This window comes from Phascolarctos cinereus, unplaced genomic scaffold, assembly GCF_003287225.1.
Source record: "Phascolarctos cinereus isolate Bilbo 61053 unplaced genomic scaffold, phaCin_HiC Scaffold_9;HRSCAF=440, whole genome shotgun sequence".
In the NCBI taxonomy this organism is placed as follows: domain Eukaryota; kingdom Metazoa; phylum Chordata; class Mammalia; order Diprotodontia; family Phascolarctidae; genus Phascolarctos; species Phascolarctos cinereus.
Genome location: NW_027556402.1, coordinates 125,642,520 through 125,664,526, shown reverse-complemented (window position 1 = coordinate 125,664,526; position 22,007 = coordinate 125,642,520). Strand labels below are relative to the sequence as shown.

The 22,007-nt window shown below is 38.5% G+C and overlaps 1 long non-coding RNA gene across 1 annotated transcript in view; it reads right to left on the bottom strand.

Annotated features, from left to right (window-relative positions):
* The window catches only part of LOC110201139 (uncharacterized), a 47,089-nt gene extending 25,777 nt beyond the window's left edge, over positions 1-21,312 (bottom strand). Inside the window, exons 1-4 of the long non-coding RNA XR_013484034.1 lie at positions 20,842-21,312; positions 15,964-16,192; positions 15,685-15,869; positions 14,748-14,799 (exon numbers count right to left, since the gene is read on the bottom strand). This is a non-coding gene — a long non-coding RNA (uncharacterized LOC110201139). The remainder of the gene's footprint in view (positions 1-14,747; positions 14,800-15,684; positions 15,870-15,963; positions 16,193-20,841) is intronic.
* Between the last annotated feature and the right edge of the window lie 695 nt (positions 21,313-22,007).

Below are 22,007 nucleotides of genomic sequence, written 5' to 3'. Positions count from 1 at the left end.
GAAGACTTTTGGGCCATCAAATAAATCATCAGAGTTTACGGGAGTATACGGAGAAGAACTGCAGAGTACACAGACACGGGTGGGTTTTTATATGCATTGCTGTAGGCGGTGCCCCTATTACTGAGATCACGGGTCCATGGAAGTATTGAAATCTTTAATTACAGTAAAAAGGAAGTCAATGATAAATTTGAAATTGAACCAATATAATACAATAAAAGCTTCCTAGTGTAGTGAAACCTCCTGGGGATATGTAAATTTAATGTAGAATTTCAGTGAGAATTAGAGAAAACAAGAGTTTTGAGAGCACTTCTGTTGAAAAAAGTCTGTTACACACTGCTAGAAACTATCTGCATATTAGTGATCTCCTACATTGATGTTTCTCTGAGAAAAATAAAAGGAAGGAAGGAAGGAAGAAAGAAGGAAGGGGAAAGGAAGGAAGGAAGGAAGGAAGGAAGGAAGGAAGGAAGGAAGGAAGGAAGGAAGGAAGGAAGGAAGGAAGGAAGGAAGAAGAAGGAAGGAAGAAAGAAGAAGGAAGGAAGGAAGGAAGGAAGGAAGGAAGGAAGGAAGGAAGGAAGGAAAGAAAACCAAGAACAAGAAATTAGATCTATCACAAAGATGGTGTGTTATTTTAGCAACCACCCATGCCAGCAGCTTCCCCAAAATGCATCCACATAGATACATTTTCTTCCCTTTCCTCATTTAGTCTCATTTTTACATGGCTAGTGGTTCAACCTGTGTCAAGGCCTCATCTACTTTTCCTTTTCATTTGCAAACAACAAGTCTACTGGCCCTGACATCTTCATGCCCAACTATTTATTGTTAGTCTTCTTCCTTCCTCTTCTCCCTGAATAGTTTCCACTGGGCTTCATGTCACATGTCATTAGTAGGTGATGGCACTAAACTGACTTCCATAAAGAACATACTCTAGGAAAAAAAAAATACTAAGAGCTGGGCTTTCTGATACCTCCATAGTAGCTGGGATTAACATTTATGTCTATAAACTTTTTAAAATAGCATATGCATTCCTCCAGGAATATCTGTTGAATGAGAAATAATTAGTTTGAGGGAGGTAAACTCAACTTTAAGAATAAATCTAATTTTTATGCCATTTTCAAATTTACAAAGCAATTTATTCACAACAAACCTTTGAGATAGGTAAAATACTGTCTTCATTTACAGATGAGTAAACTGAGGCTCAGAGAGCTAAAATGATCTGGCCACAACAACATAATTAGTGATAGAGCCAGGGTCTGAATTCATCCATGTTGATTTCAGGTCCAGTGTACTTTCCATTGTATAATGTTTCCCCTTTTATATTTCTTTTTTTCCCCTCTTTTATATTTCTTAAGGGGAAAAATATAACTAGTGAGTAAGCTATGAGAGGCACCTGGGGGGCAGCTGGTGTTCTGGAAGTTGTTATCATTGTTTCCAGGACTAGCACGAACATTTTGGGAAGGACATTGATAAATTGGAGGGGATCCAGAGGAGCGTGACCAGTATGGTGAGATTACTGGAAACTTTGTCATACAAGGATCATTTGAAAGAACTTAGATATTTAGCCTGGAGAAGAGAAGTCTTCAAAGGAATTTGACAGATGTCTGTGAAGGGCTGTCATGCAAGAGAGGGATTCATCTTGTTCCCATTGACCCTAGAAGGCAGAGCCAGGAGTAATGGTTAAAGATGGAAAAGAAGCAGCTTTCAGAGGTGATAAGAGGACAATCATTCTAATAATTAGAGTCACTCAAAAGTGCAATGAGCTGCCTCAGGAGGCAGTAGTTTTCCTATAATTGGAGGTATACAAGTGAAGGCTAGGTAACCATTCATATACTGATCTATTCAACAAATTTTTTTTAAGTATCTGATTTAAATCACTATACTAACTGCCTGAGACTCAAAGATATTTAGGCTTGAGGCAAGGAAACAATTTCTAAAACTTAGCATTGTCCATAAATACCATGGGCTTCTTAAGGAAACGGTGAGCTCCCCTACAGCCAAGGTCTTTGAAGCTGGCTGACTCTTCGTCAGGTGTATTGTAGCGGGAGTACTTGTTGAGATGTGGGTTGAAGTAGGTAACTTCTGAGTTTGCTACCCACTCTAGAATTCTGTGATTCTAACAGGATAGGGCAGGGGGCAGACAGAGAAAGATAGAGACAGACAGACAGACACACACACAGAGGCACAGAGACACAGAGACAGAGAGACACAGAAAGAGACAAAGACACACACACAGAGACAGAGAGAGAGAGACCCAGAGACCCCGAGAGACAGAGACACAGAGACACAGACAGACAGACAGATAGAGAGACAGAGACACAAACACACAGAGACAGAGAGACACAGAAAGAGACGAAGACACACACAGAGACAGAGAGAGAGAGAGACCCAGAGACCCCGAGAGACAGAGACACAGAGACACAGACAGAGAGACACAGAAAGAGACGAAGACACACACACAGAGACAGAGAGAGAGAGACCCAGAGACCCTGAGAGACAGAGAGAGACACAGAGAGACGTAGACACACACACACTGAGAGAGACAGAGACAGAGAGACATGGATAGACACAGAGACACAGAGAGAGTAAGAGATACAGAAGGAGAAGGGGGGGGAGAGAGGGAGGGAGAGAGAGAAAGATGCTTCCTACCTTCACATTTATATTCTCTTGACCATTACTAGTTGGGGATATTGTAGAAACGGATCCTATTCAGGTAGAGGGTGGGCTAAATAATCTCTGAAGTCTCATTAAAACTAGAGTCTATGATCTTGGCATTCCACTTGCAGCTGCCCTATACACCATCCAAAGTTCCCAGTGGAAGGATCATCTCAGAGCAGAGCTATATCTAGTACTTTTTGTACATGGTACAAGTGACAGGGGTTGGGAAGTGGGTTAGGCACATCTGCAATGTGGCTTCCAGTCAGAGAAAGCATACTCTGGGGCATCACAAGGTTTTTTAACCTACTAAAGAAGAAAATGCCTCAGGGCAAGACCATCGTTGTTACTTCCCCAGTAACAAAGTGAGCCAGTCAGGGGAGAAAGTGCCTCCCTGGACACAGTGCTGTTATCATTCTCCATATTTTCTGCACTGAGGCAAAGCCCTAGTCAACTATCCCTTTTAATAAGCCCTATACCTTTGTAATATATCTTCTTCGAAGGATTTCATCATCACTTGGGAGAAGGGGCAGTGATTTAGTGTGTATAACAACTGAATGTTCTGTGCTCCTCTTCCCTCCTCAGTATGTTTTCCCATAAAGAATTGAGGCTTTTTGTTTGTTTCTCTATTTGTTCTCTGAGGTTCTGAAGTGGCAATGCATGGGCTAAAGACCTCTAAGAATTCTGGGCAGCTGGTCCTCCTTTAGGGACCTCACCAAACCATAAATTGAAGTTGTGTGTTTCCCCAGACACATTCTTAAATGCTGCTTGTTACCTCTGCCAAAACTCAAAAAAAGCCATCCTCTTTCAGATGAGAATCACTCTCCATCAAACCACAACGAGGCTTTAAAAGCTTTCCTCTCCTCTTTCTGCCTGAAGCCAGAACCACTATCGTGGTCCTCCAGTGAAACCAAGCCCTTCTGCTGAACTGCCTACTAGGAAGACTTTCAATTTAGTGGTTAATGGGAAATCTGCTTTAAATGGTGTGGCACTCCAGGATTGCCCAGCTCAAAGCAAAAGTAAACCAAAATAGCTGAGGTTTCTGTTTTCTCTTTCAATGGTGCAATAGAAACCGCAACTTAAACCTTTGAGAAAAAGCCCAAACAGTCTGAGGCATACAGAATTTGTTCAAGTTCAGCTTGCTTCCCAGAACATTCCTCTATAGAAAATACTGAAGAAATTGGAAATGACTGCTCATTCTTATACTATCCCTCCCTGGAAGTCAGTTATCGTCAACAGAAACCGTTTGGAACCCCACAAAATATATGGTGAGTTCACTTACTAGTACAGCCTTGGGAAGAATTTGAGCACTGTGTAGCAACACAAAGTTTCCCCTGTGGAGCAGGGGAAAACAACCTTTGGCATCTCCTATAAAGGTGGGACATGAGATGGTCTTCACCTTGCTAGGCCAATTAGTGCCCCCCTCTGTTCACACACCACACACACACACACTGAAGCCAGCTAGGAACTATTGATGAATGTTCTTTATGAGCTATCTCTGGAGCCCAGAAGGGTGACACCAATAGGCCAAATTCTATTCACAGGACCCAAGCCATACTGAGCAGAAAAGAGGAACTCAAAGAGGAGGGAGGGGGTTTAAGCTTACAAACTTAAGACTTAGCAGTCCTAGGCTGTTACGTCTTTTAACAGCTTCATTCCTTCCTCCTGCCATTTTAGAATCTACTAGTTCTCTAAAGGTTCCAATTATTTCCAACTCTGTCCTCCATGACCCCCTCCCTACCCCGCGAATTACTAACCCACTTGGTGCTACAGATGTCATTTCTCTACAGTATGTTTCTAACTTTGTTTTGGGGATCAAACATTAGCAAATCTAGTGCTTATTTTTTTTTTCATTTTCCCTGACCTTGAGATGACAAGAGATTATTGAGCCAACATGACTTTGGGGAGGTATTTTAGGGCATGAACTCTGGGATGGAATTATGCTCAACTCTGGAATAGCTGACTAGGCATCATACTGGGTAATAATTCTGTAATTCTTAGGACAGTTCTGAATAGGGACGGAGGAGACCCAGGTCAGAGTAGCAGCTCTGATACCTAGTAGCAGCTACCTACCATGTGCAAGTCACTTGAACTCTCTGAGGTTTTTTCCTCACATGTAGAAAAGGGATAAAGTTGCTAGCACTACTTCTCTTATGGGATTGTTGTGAAGAGAGTACATGGGAGCTATAAAGAACACTTGGAGTTTTATTATTATTATTATTTAGATTATATAAATGACAGCACTGCACAATGTTTAAAGAGTCAGGAAAACCTTGGTTCACTTCCTGCCTCTGAAACACACCAACTGTGTGAACCTGGGGGAAAAAAACAAAACAAAACAAAAATCCTCACTTAACCTCTAGGTGCCCAAGGCACCTTTCTAAATCTATAACTTGCTGAGAAGGTTCCTACTTGCATTAGTAGGGTGAGTTTCCTCATCTAGGAATTTCTTTTATCAACAATAGCACATGACCATATAAGATCCCCAAGATATAATAGCTTAAAAGTACACTAAGACTGTTGGGAGACCTTGAATATATATATGAATTATCATTATATACATGTTGTTGTTCTGAGTCATTATGGTATAGTGGAAAGTATAATGGCCTGGGAGTCAGGGGACTTGGATTCTATTTCTGATTCTACCACTAACCTTGATGTGTGACTTTGGGTAAGCCATGTCACCTTTGGGTCTTGGTTTCTTTACTGCTTGAATAAAATGTTGGACTATATGACCATTCATTTATTCATAATTTTCTGCATATTCAAAGAGAATGTAAACTCTTCAAGGGCAGAAACTTTCATTTATTTTCTTTGTATCTCCCATGATCAGTGGTCGGTACCCAAGTGCTTAAATGTTTGTTGAATTGAATTCTTATTTTTAGAAGTTAAATATATGGGGGCAGCTAGGTAATGCAGTGAATGGAGCACCTGTCCTGGAGTCAGGAGGACCTGCTTTCAAATCTGGTCTCAGAGACATGATACTCACTGGCTGTGTGACCATGGGATTAAATTAACCCTGATTGCCTCGAAAAAAATAAAGTTAAATATATTGGGGGTGGAGGGTGGGTGGGGGAGAATGAGGAGAGTTATGTGGGTAGATATGCTAACACATATGGATTGATATGATCATATAACATACAATGTATGACCTACCATTATTATATTTTTTCTGAATAATAGATTTTCATAGTACTCTGGGACTAGAATTTTAAAGTTATGTGGATGCCTTTGTAATGTTTCTATTTTTATTTTATTTTACTTATTCATTTTTGGCTAGGCAACGGAGTTAAGTGACTTGTCTAGGGTCACACAGCTGGTATGTGTCAAGTGTCTGAGGCCGGATTTGAACGCAGGTCCTTCTGACTCCAGGGCCAGTGCTCTATCCACTGTACCACCTAGCTGCCCCTGTAATGTTTGTAGACTCTAGGGTTCAATAAATTTTTGTTGAATTGTGCCTACATAGCACCTATATAGTTCCAATACAGGGCTGAGCCTCCTTTCATTCCAAGGCCCAAAACTAGAATCTTTATTGACAAACTTTCATTTGTCCTCAGTTTTCTTTCTTTCGCATTTCCCTGCATAATCCTGAAAGCACCAAAGGGGCAGAGAACATGGGACTTACACAGCCTGGAGTGTAATAGTAAACTTTTTAACAACCAGGATCTCTGGGGGGAAAAATTTAAATGCGCCCAGTATACACTTATATGTTTAATACACACTATTAACATTTTTGCCATCACTTTGTCCAAATAGTCAACAAAATAATAAATAATTTGTAGCATTTTTAACATTTGCTTATTTCTGAGGTGTAAATAATTACAAAGAAAATTTAAGAATTGCCTCTCTAAGCCAGTTCACACCTATTTCATAACATCCCTGTGGGATTCCTAGAGGATTAACATTAAGTCAAGACCTCAAAAAGGCAAGGTTATAAAAACAAAGGCACACAACTGCCTTACTGAGAACACCCCAGAAGAGAATGTGAGAACACATGGAAAGCACACCCAGGTTGCAACATGAGCAGTCAGAGTGCAGTGCCATATGAATGATCATGGGGTCAAAGGTTCAGGGAAAGGACAAGAATTATGTCTGAGTGGTCATTGAGGTATCCTAGTGACCATTGGACTCAACATGTTGCTGCCTGCTTTTCCAGGAAGCAAAAACTGATTCTACCAGGAACAGGATGGCAATCTAAATATGATGAGATTGTTGTTTCCCCACTCTGTGACTTTGATACCAGAAGGATGCTTGTTAGCACTCTTCTTTAAATGTCCCCTGGCTGTTGCTGCTGGGTGTGAGAGAGAAACAGACAGAAATACAGTCTAAGACATTTTGTTAAATTAATTAAATGTTTTGACACTCTTTGTATTTTCAACCCTAGACTAAATTAAATGACATGGCTGGGTGCTATGCATAATCCAAGCTGATCTGTGCCCACCTTCATAGCCAACACTTGATCTGGAAGCCTTGATGCTTCATAGTACCACTTGGTGGCTTATGCAGAGACTGCACACCAAGCAACTTTTAGCCCCAACAGCCTTCTTTTCCACCTCTAGTGCCCATTCAAAGTAGCGGCTCCTGTGTAAGGAAGAATACATACAGGGAATTCCTGAACCTCTTATTACACTTGTGGAAGTTTGTTTAGAAGAATTTTTAAACTGAAATGGTCCTAATTTCCTATGCTAGTCAAGTGCTGTGAAAATGAGTTGATGTTTTGTGAATGTTTTATATGTTCTATCAATGTACTCATGATCTTATCAATGTGGGTACTCTCAACATCAATGAAGATCGTAGCTTCTTCATGGCTTCTCATTCTGGAAGACTCTTCTCTATATCTTATAATAAGTTCTACATAGAGGATTATTTAATACATGGAGAATCTTCTTCCAATTTACATATTCCTGTATTACACTAAGACTATCCATCTTTTTATCCCTTATTCCTAATATACAAATAATCCCCACTTCTTCATGCATGCTTTTGTTGATACCTTTTCCTTATTTTTTTCTTGTGGACAAATAAGCATTGGAAATAATTAGTCCTACTTAAAATCTACTATGCCTCTTTCCACTACAGAAGTCAAAAGCTACTAAATAAGGGAAATTTTTATTTTAACTCAGCCATTAACATTTGGAGTTTTATTCCAAGATAACTTTTGAAGGTGTTGGTTAATTGATGAAACTTGTTACATTTTACAATTACAACAAAACACATATTGTGATTGATATGTGCCAACTTGAAACAAAATGGCAACTGATGAGTTTTCAAGTGTGCCCTTTTTCTGTAACTGGGTCTGGGATAACTCAGCAAAACAAGAGAGCAATTTATTTATTCAATTGATATTTTTCAAATACTAACAATTTGCAAAGAATTGTGCTAGAAACTGGGGTGGGGAGTGGAATAAAACAGCTTAAATCAGGAGTTAACCCCTATGAGTTTTCAGTCTAGTTGAATATACATTGTGATACAATAAATACATTATATAAGCTGTAGGACAAAATGCTAGGCTTAGCATCAAGAAGATTTAGGTTCAAATCTTGCCACCAATATTTATGAGGCATGTCATCCTAGGTTATTCATTTAACCTTTACCTTTACATGCCTCAGGTATTTCCCTGGGATTGAGCAACTAATGCATAGATGATTTACATAGATATAATTTACAGTGGCAGAGGGAATTCCCACATTAGAAGTTTCCCTACATTGATGAGGTACTAGATCTTTCATGTATTTTCGTTATCTCAAGTGGCACTGGGAAAACAACATCTGATTTTGATTGAAAACCCTGGCCCCAAAATAGGTTGAGAAATTTGGCAGTCTATAAAAATGTACCTTCCTAAGCAGAGCTCTGACCACATGGTTCAATTCAAGGAGAAATCAGATAGCTATGAAACCAATGACAACAAGCCATTTTCCCTCTTTTCCTGTAACTTCCCAATAAGTTTCCAGAGTTAATACTCAGGGTAAAAGTTAATGCACATCAACACAACAAACAGAGGGAAATTTACCTTTTGTGCATGATAATAAATATGATGCCATGCTTTGGCCATGGCTAGAGGGACCTTAAAGGTCATCTAGGAAAAATTCTAGTTAACCAACTTCCAATGTCCAATCTGAGCGACTCAAGTGTGTGTATGTGTCTATGTGTGTGTACCTGTATGTGTGTATGGAATTTAGCAAGTGATTACCCTGTTATCATTTGAAACATTTCAGCATAGGGTAACTATTTCTGATTTGAGCTATTTAATCTGGCCTACCTTTAAGGTTTCATTTCCATACAAGCAAGAACTCATCAATTAGAGAATATAACAATAAACATCTCTGGATTATTTTCAGTTGCAACTAGAAGTTTCATGGGATCCCAAAAGTGCAGATTAATTTCAGAATGACTATAACATGGCTGGAATTCCAACTGGGTTAAGCTGGAGCTTTGGGATCTAAAGTTACTTGAGAACCTGGTGTCTATATACCCTAAAATTTTATTGTTAAAAGAAAGTAAATCCTAACTTTACTAAATCATATATGTAGATAGGAAAGCACAAAGTTAGAAGACATATTGGGCCAAATACTACTTGTCTTAATTTTTCCTGTTGATTTTTTGGCCCACAGGATCCTTCGATATCCCTTTTCTGATCCTTTGAAATCTATTCTCCCAAATTCTAAGATGGAGCAGCCAATTCTCTCCAAGGTTCTTATCATTTCTATTTCAGCAATCATTCTTGGTGAGAATCAGGTCTTGGCGAACAGTTTTCTTTGCATCCTCCATCTATCAAAGGATAAAATTACCATAAAGGCAAGCCAAGAAATGTTTAGCTGCTCTGTTTTTGGCAGAGACAGAGCTTCAGCAGATGTCCAGATAATTGAAGTCCCCCACGACTATTATATTGCGCCTGTGTATTAAGCTTAGGAGCTGTTTCCTGAACTCTTCATCTATTTCCTCTTTTGGTATAGATGAATTTTCAAGTTTGGTGCAATCTCATTGCACCATTCTCACAAAAAATCCGGTTCCCAAGCTAGCATGCCTCTCTTCAAATGAGAACATTTCTACACAGAGATAAAGACCTAGATTCTAGAAGGCAAAACTGGGTTGCAAATTAGGTAATTACTGCTTACCTAATGTATGCTGTACTATGAAGAGTCACCTTTTCTTAACCTTTTCTTGATTCTTCAGGTATGTGTATATGCCATGCTTTGCTGATTTATATTATCCATTTACCTTCTAGAACATTTCAGATGCCACCCAAGGGCTCTGGTAATCCTGAAAAATCCAATTAGGAAGTATGCAGTGTTGTTTCTTTTTATGAATTTTTGGTTCCTATAATGTGTGCTTATATGCATAAGAATATGACTTTCTCTTCATTATATACATAATCTTTAGGCATAATTCCCTTAAATGTAATGCTTTCAAATTGGGTATTATGGCTTTAGAGAATAGGGATGCTACTTGTAAATTTCCCAGGATGTTAAAATGATATACCATCTTTGATTTAATATCAGAAAATTTCACATTTTGTGCTATTTAGAAATCATGGAATATTTGAAAGAAGATTAATGCTTAAAATGAGAATGAGTATATGAAGGAGAAACTAGCATGAATCCACAGCATCTTTCAAGATGTGCAGTGTCTCCACACTATTTTATATCAGCTATAACCTACCTAAATCAAAAGTTCATAAGGGTTTACTAAATATGAACACTAAACAGATCCTATTCCTTAATAATACTTCACCAACAACTTTTCCTATCATAAATATATCCATCCATCCATTCATTCATTCATTTAATGCCCCTCTTTTTAGGGGAAATAAATTTAAAAATTCTTAAATACAAATTTAAAAGGTTAGAAGGAGAATAGAGTGGTGGTGACAGAGAATAAAGTTCTTAAATTAGGTAGCAAACTATCTCCTTCTATCTGCTAATACATAATATAGCTATAGTTTCAGCCCCCCACTTGTTAAAATACATGCATACACACATGTATATAACAAATGCATGTGTGTGTGTGTGTATATATATATACACACATGTATATGTATATACACACACATACACACACACACACACACACACACGCACAAATACAGCACATGTACCAGACAGATATAAGGATCAATTTCACTAACTCCAGCTTAACAAAATAAAAATTCCACTGAGGAAATAGTAAAATACACTGTTCAACACTATTGGTATCATATTATTTTGAAAGTCTTCATTTTCTATATTCTTTAGTTATTGTATTTCAACTAAGACTATGACACCATAGGTAACTGCTACTTCATCCTCCATGCCACAAGGCATCACAGCTAACTCCACTGGAGTTATAGTTAGGAAAAATTGGGTTCATATCCTTCCTTTCACTCTGACTAGTTGTGTGACCATGGACAAGTAATTTAACCTCCCTGAGTCTCAATTTCCTTTTATATAAAATGGGAATAATTAATAACAATAATAAAATTTAACAATAACAACTCAACAATGGTGGTGGTGATGTTGATCATTTCTTATTTTTGTCAGGCTCAAATGAGATAATGCATGAAATTCATTTTTCCTACCTTTAAAAGCACACTATAACTGTCAATTGTAATTTATAATATATTACACAGGGGAGAAAGGAGAAAAAGACATATAACCAGATAAAAATGTTAACTGCTAGAGGGATCAGGAAAGGCTTCTTGTAGGAAGTGGCATATGAGCTTAGTTTTGAATTACAATAGGGATTCTATGAGTCAGAGGGAGAAGGGAGCGACTTCTAGGCATGGAATGGCAAAGGTATGCAGGTGTGAAATCATTTATATTTCCATATATTTACAGGCTGAGATCATGGATTTGTTTTCCCACTTCACTTAATTTTTCAAATCAGCTTAAATGAATAACTATCTTAAGCAAAAAACGCTTTAGTTTTGTATCCCAGCACCTAGCACATGGTGTTTAATAAATGTTTGTCAAGGGATTAATTAAAATAAAGTTTAAAAGGCAAGTTTAAATCTGATTGTAGAAGGCCTTGAAAGTAAAGCTAATGGTCAAGGAAAGATTTCTGAGCAAGCAAATACCAGATCAGTGCAGTAGGCAAATTGATGTGGCAGGCATGTGAAGGATGGAAGGGAAAGACAAGAAACAGGGAAATGATGTAGGGCTCTGTTAGGAAGAAAGGTATATATGAAGAAAAAGGATAAGAGAGAATTCTGAAAGTATAACCCACAGGTCTCAGGAACTGAGTAGTTATGGGGTTTAAGGAAAAGTCAAGAATGAGTGAGGATAGGGGCAGCTACAGGTGTAGCAGTGGATAGAGCTCCAGCATTGGAGTCAGAAGGACCTCTGTTCAAATCTGACCTCAGACACTCGCTATGTGACCCTGGGCAAGTCACTTACTCCAAACTGCCTCACCAAAAAAAAAAAAAAAAAGAATGATTGAGGAATAGTTTGGATGACTGGAAGAATGGGTTTCACAGAAACAATACTAATAGACATATAACACTTTGAAGTTTGTGGAATGCCTTTTTTACTTACGTGTCATTTGAGCCTTACATGATTCCCACTTTACAGATAAACATAAAGGTTCAAAGAGTCCAAGGTCATATAGCTAACTAGTAAGCTTCAGAGAGAGGATCTGTACTGAGGCTTTCCTAGCTCCAGTTTTCCTAAGTACTATGTTATGTTGCTTCTCCAACAGAGATGGGGAAGCTGGGAGTACAGTAAGGCTTTGACATAGCTACAGATTACACTGCTATCCCTAGCTAGTTGGTTTGGAAGAGTATCAGCCACAAAGGGACATATTAAAGGGATCATCAAAGTCACAGACTCTCCAGAGAAATTGCTAGCCTAGGACAAAAATATAGCGCTATCAACAGTGACTCTGAAATAATGATGTTAGAATTCTTAACAATTATCCTAATAAAGGAGACACATGTTATTTTAGAAAGTAGAATAGGTACCACACTTCCCATGGGCCCAGTTGGGCTTACCTTACCAAGGTCATTTCACTTCTCAGCTCAGAAAAGCAGGCCTCTGATCACTCCCTTTGCTGCTCCTCTGCCTAACAGAACAGTGTTCACGGAGAAGGTATCAAGAATCCTCACAACAGTTCTATCCTCTAATACTTCAGAAGAGAAAAGGATGGTAGGGTGGAGACAGAGAGAAAGAGACAGAGAATTCAGCTCTTCTATAAGGAATGCAAGAGAATGACTAAGGGAGAAAATATTTAGAAAATCTTTTTTTTAAGCTCTGCTTATTATTTTGAATCAAATTAAATAGTCCATGCTTAAATATGTTCCTTTTTTTTAGCATCTAGGTTCGTTCAGCTTTTTCTTCATGAGGACTGGAGGAACATCTTACTTTCTACATTCCAAACTCTACCATCTCTGAGCATCAGTGGAGGTGGAATCTCTTTTCCGAAGAAGGAATACATTTTAAATCAAGGGAATCCTGCCTTATCCATAAACACATAACTGTCCTTATCTTATCAGCCTGAAACAAGGGGATTTTACTGAGACTTACTCTTCATTCAAAAGTAGAGATAGAGATGTTAAATAAGTATTGTCACTCATTTCAAGAATCAAAGGACAACTTGGTATCAAATGATTACACATGATATCAAGGGATGCTGAACAGGCAAGTTCCCAACACAGGACACTGAAGAATTTGTAGCAATGAGCACAAACTTGAAAGAAAGATATTCCTAAACTTTTTGAAATTAGTCTTAATATTTGTTTAAAAATATAGTTATGGGGGCAGTGAGGTTGCGTAGAGAATAGAGCACCGGTCCTGAAGTCAGGAAGATCTGAGTTCAAATGTGGCCTCAGACCAAACACTTGACACTTACTGAAGCTGTGTGACCCTAGGCAAGTCACTTAATCCCAATTGACTAAAATATATATACATGTATATATACACACACACATATATACATATATACACACACACACATATATACATGTATATATATACATATATATATATACAGAGAGAGAGAGAGAGAGAGAGAGAGAGAGAGAGAGAGAGAGAGAGAGTTATGCAATGTCTAGACACTTTATAAAGATTCAAAAATCATATAAATTACTTTTATGGGAAGGCATTTCAGAACTAACTTCTGATTATAGAAAAAAAAACTTCAAAAAAAGATCCTATCTCACATATAAGATTGATTTACTTAAACTTCAGCTAGCCAAGTTTACACAGAAATATCCAAATGAACAGGAATGTGGGGCTCTATTTAATTCTATGATTTAACATTGGCCTTCAGTCCAAACAAAGATAAATGCTCCCAGTTTTCTTTATGAAAACTGAACATAAATCCCAGAAAAAATGCTCCTATTCTGCAGGGGGGGGGTAAAATCCTATCATAAAAATCATAGCCGAGCTGATACTAGGAATTTCAGGAACTAGGAATAAAGAACCCCATCCTTGCTTCTCCCTTCTGGCTTACTTCAAGTCTCAGCTAAAATCTCATCTTCTGCAAGTAACCTTTCCTAAGATCCCCTTAATGCTACTGCCTTTCCTCTGAGATTATCTCCAATTTATCATATATGTATGTATGTATGTATATACATATATATATATATACATATATATGTGTATATATATATATCTTGTTTGTATGTGGTTTTTTGTATGGTGTCTACTCCACTAGGTTGTGAACTTTTTTTTCTTTCTTTGTATACCCAGCACTTAGCACAATACCAGGAACATAGATAGGACTTAATAAAGGCTTGTTGGCTTGATTTGACTTGAACTCAAATACAATTCACTTTTTCCTTTAGTCTCTGCAGCAAGTTGCTTAGTCCTCTACACATTATTATTTCTGTATATGTAATGCTCCATATTTTCCTCTTTTCTATCAATCCATGTCATTTATTAAATATATATATGTATATGGGGTAAATGTTAAAATCCATGTCCTTTATTAAATATATGTATATGATTACATATTACATACATATTAAAAGTTAAAAATAATCTAATTTTCAATCTGTATAGAATGTAGAGTTCATCTAGTTCAAGTCTGAGCTATAGAGAGAAAAGACAGTGTGGTAAAATGAGAAAAACCTTGTAGAGGAGCCAAAAGATAGGGGATTCTTATCAACTTTGATACTGACTTACCTGTGTAACCCTAGACAATTCACTTTTCATTTCTGGGCCTGACTTTTGTCATCTGTAAAATGAAGAAATTTAGTTAGGTGATCTTTAAGTTCACATTCATCTTTAAATGAGCTCTACCTTGGTTCTATCTTTCCATATTTCTAAATAATTAGGAATTTTACCAAAATCATACAAAACATATCTTTTTTCTTTAACCATTAAGGAAGATTTATAGATATGGTTCATCCAAATAGCAGAAAGAAACATCACCTGAAAGAAAAACAAAGCATATTTTGATAAGTTTATTATCATAATAGAAAGCTGATCTTCTAAAAGGACCTGGTTAGCTTATATAGAATGGAAAGTAGACTAGAGTCTAGTTTTATATATTAATCATTACAGATGTCTTTTTTCCCAACAAGATTGCATGTTTTTCTTTTTTTAACGCAAAAGATTCTAAAAGATTACAAACTAATCTTTAGGTGGAACATACACATTGATGAGATTCCATAATCAGTGAAGTATTAAAGTAATTGGAGCAGTGTTCCATGCTTAATAAATGCTGTTGATGAATATGGATTGTTCCAACAAAGAAAAGCAAATGACAGGAAAAAAAGTCTCAAGGAACTTAGGAAATTTGCTTTCCTATGTAACCTTTTAACAAGAATGTTAAACCAGTAAGGAATGAGAAATTCTCACCCTTTAGCTCGAAGGTGAAGCAGCCCAAGGGTCAAGTATTTCATACATTAGCAGCAGGATCAGTATGTTGCTTGTTTTTGTTTAAAACAATATGTTGCTATGCTTTTCTTTGCTACAAAAGAAGATTCTAATTCTGTGGTTGAGGTGGAAGAGATAATATTCAGAAATGAAAGTGGAGAAAAGAAAAGGATTAATAAAAGATTTTTTTCAAGCAATGTTAACATTCTCTTAACTGTAAAATGTAAAGAATCATACTTACGCTGAACTACCACAAAGCCACAATCAGCTTTCCATGTCCAATCTTTGGTTATTTCTCATCAATTTTCTTCTGATTTGTGTTTGCCTTCTTTTTTTTCTGCTGACATGAGTGTCATGCAAATTTAATCATTCACTTTTTTTAAGAATACAAGCCACCACACAAGTACTCAATCTCTCAATTTCAGGCTAAATGGAAGTGAAGACAATAAAAGCCATTATATGAAGAATGATAAAGTGCTACTGTTTCCATTTTAAACTAAGGCTCAATTCAAAAACTTACATGAATAGGGAAAGAAAAGTGTATCTTATTTTTAAAAGTTGTAAGATCAGTTTACTTATTTTTTTTAAACCCTTTTAATCACTGTTGAACTAATTGGCTAGGTTCAGTAACCCCATCATTATGATGTCCATCCATCATCAAAGAAGCAGAGATATTTTCCTTTAGGTTCTGTTCTTTCCATTTATTGCCATTTCCATTCATCAAAATATATTTTCCTTAGGATAAGGTCCTGCAAGGGAAGAAAATGTCCGTATATAATTTCACTTATGCAAAGAACTTATGAAATCTAGTGAAAACCCTCACCAATTTCCCCATGTCCCAGAGATCAACCAACCAATTGTCACTAGGGTAAACTAGTGCTGCCCACTTGTATAAACCTAGCCTGTAATGAAACATGGAAAAGGTCTAAATTCTGTAATCATTAATTACATTTGGTTAATCCACCAAATTAAATCCAAGAAGTTCTTAAATAAAATGAAACTAAGATAAATTGTCTTCGAAAATATCACTTGTAAGTCATCATGCTAAGAAAACACATTGAAAGGAATGATTCCCTCTATGCAGAGTTAAGCCAACCATGCAATACAATAGAAAGATCTAAATTCCTTATGAAGCAGCTGGGAAAAGCTGCCTTTGAATTCTTTAATGATGGGGAGTGGAAAGCCCTCCATCAAGCTGTTTTTAAACTATGAGTGATGATGTTTCCTAAAACTAAATGCTGCTGTTTATATTGGCAAAGCACTCTGCATACATTTTCTCATTTGTGTCTCATATGCCTGTGAAGGAGATTTTGTTTCCATTTTACAGGTGATGTTAAGAAAGGCTAAGTCAAGAAAAGACTTATCATAGCCAATTCAATTCAGTGGATATATATTATCAAGCATCAGCTATACACATGACAGCAGAGCATAGTAGAGAGATGGCTGACCTAAATAAAGACATCATGAGTTCAAAGTCAACCTTCAATACATACTGGCTGTGTGACCCTGGACAAGAAAGATACTTTAACCACTCAGTGTACCAAGCATATCTCTAAGACTGTTTAGGCAAAAAAAAAAAAAGTTAGCCACTGTGCATACAAAAATAGGAGGAAATACACACACACACACAATATTGAAATGTCTCCTTAAGGAGCTTACTCACAGCTAGTGAGTGTTGGAGGTAAAATTATGAAACCAGGTCTTCATGACTACAAGTCTAGCACTCTATCCGTTACACCAGAAACCTCCAGAGTCTTACCAAGATTACAAGTGCCACCATTATTGGCTGACAATATTATTTGGAAGCCCTTCTGAGTACATCTGTCTAACTTCTGCCCTGAGCCAGGACTTGCTAACTCTCCTGCTGTATTAGTCAAATGGAGGGGCAGCCCCTTAGAGAAACAAGCAATTTATGCTTTCCAACTAGACCAAACATGAGGGCTGCCCTCGTTTTCTATCCCTGACAAATAAGAAGAAACCTCATGGGGGAGGAGCAAAGAGACCTATCCGGGAAGCTTCCCTGGCACACAAATAAACTTCATCAGGCCTTGCAATTAATTTCAGAGATTGTTCTGTATCGACCTGGATATTTGAAGCTGGATTTTCTGCCTCAGGGCTCCATTGGTAAAACCCACACATCTCCCTGTTAGTAAAGGAGTTGGCTTTCTCCTTTGTAAATGGCGATGTTTTATAGTTCTTTACAATCCTAATCACAGCGTTGATTTCAGTAATCTTTCAGTAACAATGCTTTTTAATGCTGCCAAATGTGGGATTGAGTTGAGAGCTCGTTCTTATGTATATGAAAGTGTATGTTTGTAAACCTGGATAATTAAAAGTAAGCCAAATAATGTGACTCTGGAGATCTCAGGATAAGAAGTTTCCAGATTAAGATTTTCTTTAAAATAGTGAAACTGTTAACTGTTTAAAATGGTAAGGACCAAGAAATAACCTCTTAAACAGGCCTTCTGAAGGGGAAATTCAGGGGACCTATTTCACCAAAGTATTCTGTATGACAAAGGATGGTACCTTATTTCTCTTACATCAAAAGGTCATAGATTTAGAGTTGTAAATAGTTAGACCTCCCTCTGTATTCACAGAATTTAACAAATGAGGAAACTGGGGCCAAGGGAAAGGTTAAGTGCCCAAGGTCACACAAGTAGTAAACATCAGAGGCTACATTTGAACCAAGGTCTCTTGCCTCCAGAGCCAATGCTTGTTCGAATGTACCTTAACACCCAAGTATCATATTGCACTCTTTCTGTGATTGATACTCCCACCATCCATTTCAGAAACTCTGAAAGATCATTCATCATGTGAACCAAGTAAGGTTGCTGAATGTCTCACTGTCTGAGGTGTGGGGATCTGCAACACTTTTAGGAATGTATGTGAGTGAATAACAAGAATGTTTCTTAAAATAATAAAAGAACAAAGCATTAGATGGCTTCTGAGGTCCCTCCCAGTTCTAAATCTATGATGTTATGATAACAACACTAAAAGACAACAGGCAATTTTAGAGAAGTCTGGATTTCTAATTATGGCCAGAATAAGGATAGCCAGCTAGGTAAGGCAGGCTAATGTGTTTTACTGGTAGATGAGGGAAGTCCTGATACATGGGGGGTGGGGGGTGGAGAAACAGCACATTCTGAATTTAGGCATTTGCATTTCTGAAGGATAGTCTGAATTAAAATGCATATGTCCTAGAGATTAGTCTTCATTTATAAAGTAACTGCTACATGAAGATAGGCTGTGTGGACAGGGATCATTTTCCTAAGTAGCCTAGGAGGAATGGGAAAAAGGAAGAAAGAGGTAGAGAAGAGAAAGGTAGTAGACCAAAAAGAGAAATCCATATCTGAGCCCAGCACCACAAACTAACAAACAAGTAAAATAATAGACAAATAAATAAATAAACAAATACCCAATTTATAGATAGTCATGGACTTCTTATTAATCAATACCTCCTATTGAAGAGTACAGTGTACCAGCAACCCAGCCGAAATGGTATTATTAGAAAATGATACAGTGAGCATTAGGATGTATAATTCATAGTGCCTTCATTTGCTCAGACCATCATGAAAAATCTATAAATCATTTCTTGTGCATGTATCGTCTAAGTACAATTTGTCATTTTGCATTAGAGGGCAGCTCCAAGTCGTCAGTGCTTTTAATTCACTGTTTAGAGTTTAACAAAATGTTGGCCCTGTCGGATGACTGAAAGGGCAGAATGCTGGGAAGCTCTATCCTGGCATGCAGTTTCCACAAAATGGAGATGTGGATTCCTCCTTGCAAGGTTTAGATAATGTAGTTCCACCCCCCTGAAGCAACATCACATATCCTGCTCTCTAAGAATACCAACTAAACGGTTCTCGGGTGATTTTAATGCAACACAAAGCAGCAATTAAAATAGCCATTTGAACCAGGTGAAATTACCCTGCTTTACTCAGTTACAGAAACTCCTGTGAAAATTTGATGGTGCATCTTGGATATGCAAGATCCATATACATTATCTGTGGCAGTGGCCCAGCAGGACAGTGCTTCCCTCTTAGTTATGTTTCACTCCTAAAAATAAGCATATTTCATGCTTCCCCTTGGTATCCTGCCCTGATGAAATGCAGTTTAAATATCCTTGGGGTTGGCTCTTCTCTCTGTGCCTGCCTTTCAAGATAAATGCCTGGGATCACCTTTCCCAGTGGCTGGGTAAGTTTGACGTTTGAAGGACTGTTAATAGTCACATTCAGACTTTATATAAATACATACATAAATATATGCACTATGTATGTAAGTATATGTATATGTGTGTATCTATATGTGTACACACACACACATCCACACACACACATCCACACACACACACATATATATATATATATATACATATGTTCATTCAATTACAATTCCTCCCTCAAAGCTCTGAACACAACGCAATAATAAAAGGATTTAGAAGCAAATTGCTTTCAAATCGCGTTACATTACAGCAAATACTCGTTCATATGTCCTCTAGTAGGTTAACTAGCTGCTCCCTCATTTCCCCCTCCAGCTCAAAATGGCTGGGAGCACAGAAATCCCACAGTCTGGTAGAGAAGTTTGAGGCAATATATCTCAAATAAACATTTGTTGCATTCCAGTTGTTCTTCCACCTTTGTTACAGCAATTAGAAAGTGCAATAAAAGACTGTCTGGATGAAAAAAATAGCTTTCGATAAATACTGTATCCTTGCAATGATTTAAAACAAAAACAAAAACAAAACAAAACACAAAACAAAACAAAAAACCTCGCTGCCCCAGCTCCAAGATTCCTTACCCTCTGTCTCAGGCAGTGGGCACTTTTACCGTTAGACTCAAATGATCGCTGGGAGCAGACACACACCAGACCCGAGCTCTCCCGTTCCTCCCCCGCCCCTAGATCTCAACTCCACCATCATTTGAGCTCCCCAGGAAAAGCATTGCTAATCTAGTTCTTCAGCCACTACAAAGCGCGCCTCAGCCACACCGCTTAGTGTAGTACCTTACTGCAGTCGGTGGAGGTGTTGTGTGGCAGAGTTCGAGGCTGGGGATGGGAAGGCAATGCAAACAGCTCAGCAGGGAGACAATAAATAAACAATTGACCTTCTACTAGGCACTGAAAAAATGCACCCCAAAATGCAAAAAGCACCAGGTTTAGTTAGGGGGCAGAGATTTAGGAGTTCAGGCAAGGGGGCAAGGGCAGGTTCCATCAGCAGCACAGCCCTCACATCTGGACTATGGGTCAGCATCAAGGACACTAGCCAAAGCGGAAAAGCGGGATGTGCCTAGGTGGAGACGGGGAAAGGGAAGGTTGAAGGTGAGGGGAAAAGAGGGGAGGAGAGGAAGGGGATCTAGGGACCCCTTAAGTCCTCACTGCCGCCTCTTCCGAAAACACCCACCGTGCAGTGGTTCGGCTCCGGCCGGAGAAAAGCAGTGGAGACTTGGGGTCACAGAGAGACTTCTTCCGAAAGCGTATCGCCAATTTTCTTTCTCAAATGGCTGGATGATCCTCTTCATAGGTCTTGAAAATCAAGAGAAAGAAGCAGAGGCTGTAAAGAAGGGTCTTATCTTTCAGGACTCCTGCGAGCAGCAACCTGCATGCACTGAGCTCCTATGGCCGCTAGGAGACGCTTGTAACCCATATTTGCGAAGAGGATTCCCGTTCAGCTACATCTGGTTTAGGCGGGAGTGGGGGGCGGGAGGAGAGAGCAGAGGAAGGCAGCTTAAGTGGATGCAGTGATTATTTACAGCCAGATCTGCCTATCTCGCCTCGAATTCATCTCCACCTCTGTATGTTTTGGGGGAGGACTCAGTCCATGGGAACTTGGTTTGCATTTTTGGGAAGAAACCCTTTCCCCCGTCAACCTGCATTGCCATTCAGACGCATCTCTCTCTCTCCTCTCTCTCTCTCTCTCCTCTCTCTCTCTCTCTCTCTCTCTCTCTCTCTCTCTCTCTTTCTCACACACACACACACACGCACACACTCATGCGCGCGCGCACACAGACAGCCACACACAAACACGCAGACACGTCCTTCTCTACGTGGATGTACACACGGATTGTCAAAAGAGGGAAAATGCTACCGGATCTGATGACTCAGCTATAGGATCTCATTTTTTTAAATCGTGTGTGTGTGTGTGTGTGTGTGTGTGTGTGTGTGTGTGTTGTGTATGTAGGAGAGTGAGAGGGGCGATCCAATAACTATTAATATTCAGACACACCATAATCGCCTTTTCATCGATCCACAGGTCCTCTTATAAACTGTAGCTCCTTTCTCAGCCTCAGACGTGGCTCTGAAACATTTCAGCTGCTGCGGTTACTGCCGGGCTCTGGTACCGTCTTAAATTTACTGCAGCTGGAAAAGGATTAGCCATTTCCCCCCTGGCATCTCATTCTTGTAAACTGCTTAAAGACGAGAACTATTCCCATGAAAAAGAGGTAGGAAGAAGGACTAGAGGAAATGCAGGAGATACATACTTCATAAGGGAGTGCAAGTGCATAATCTTTTAAAAAGAAAGTGGGGGAGAAATGAAGTGTCCTTAGCCCCTAGTAGCAAATGTGATTT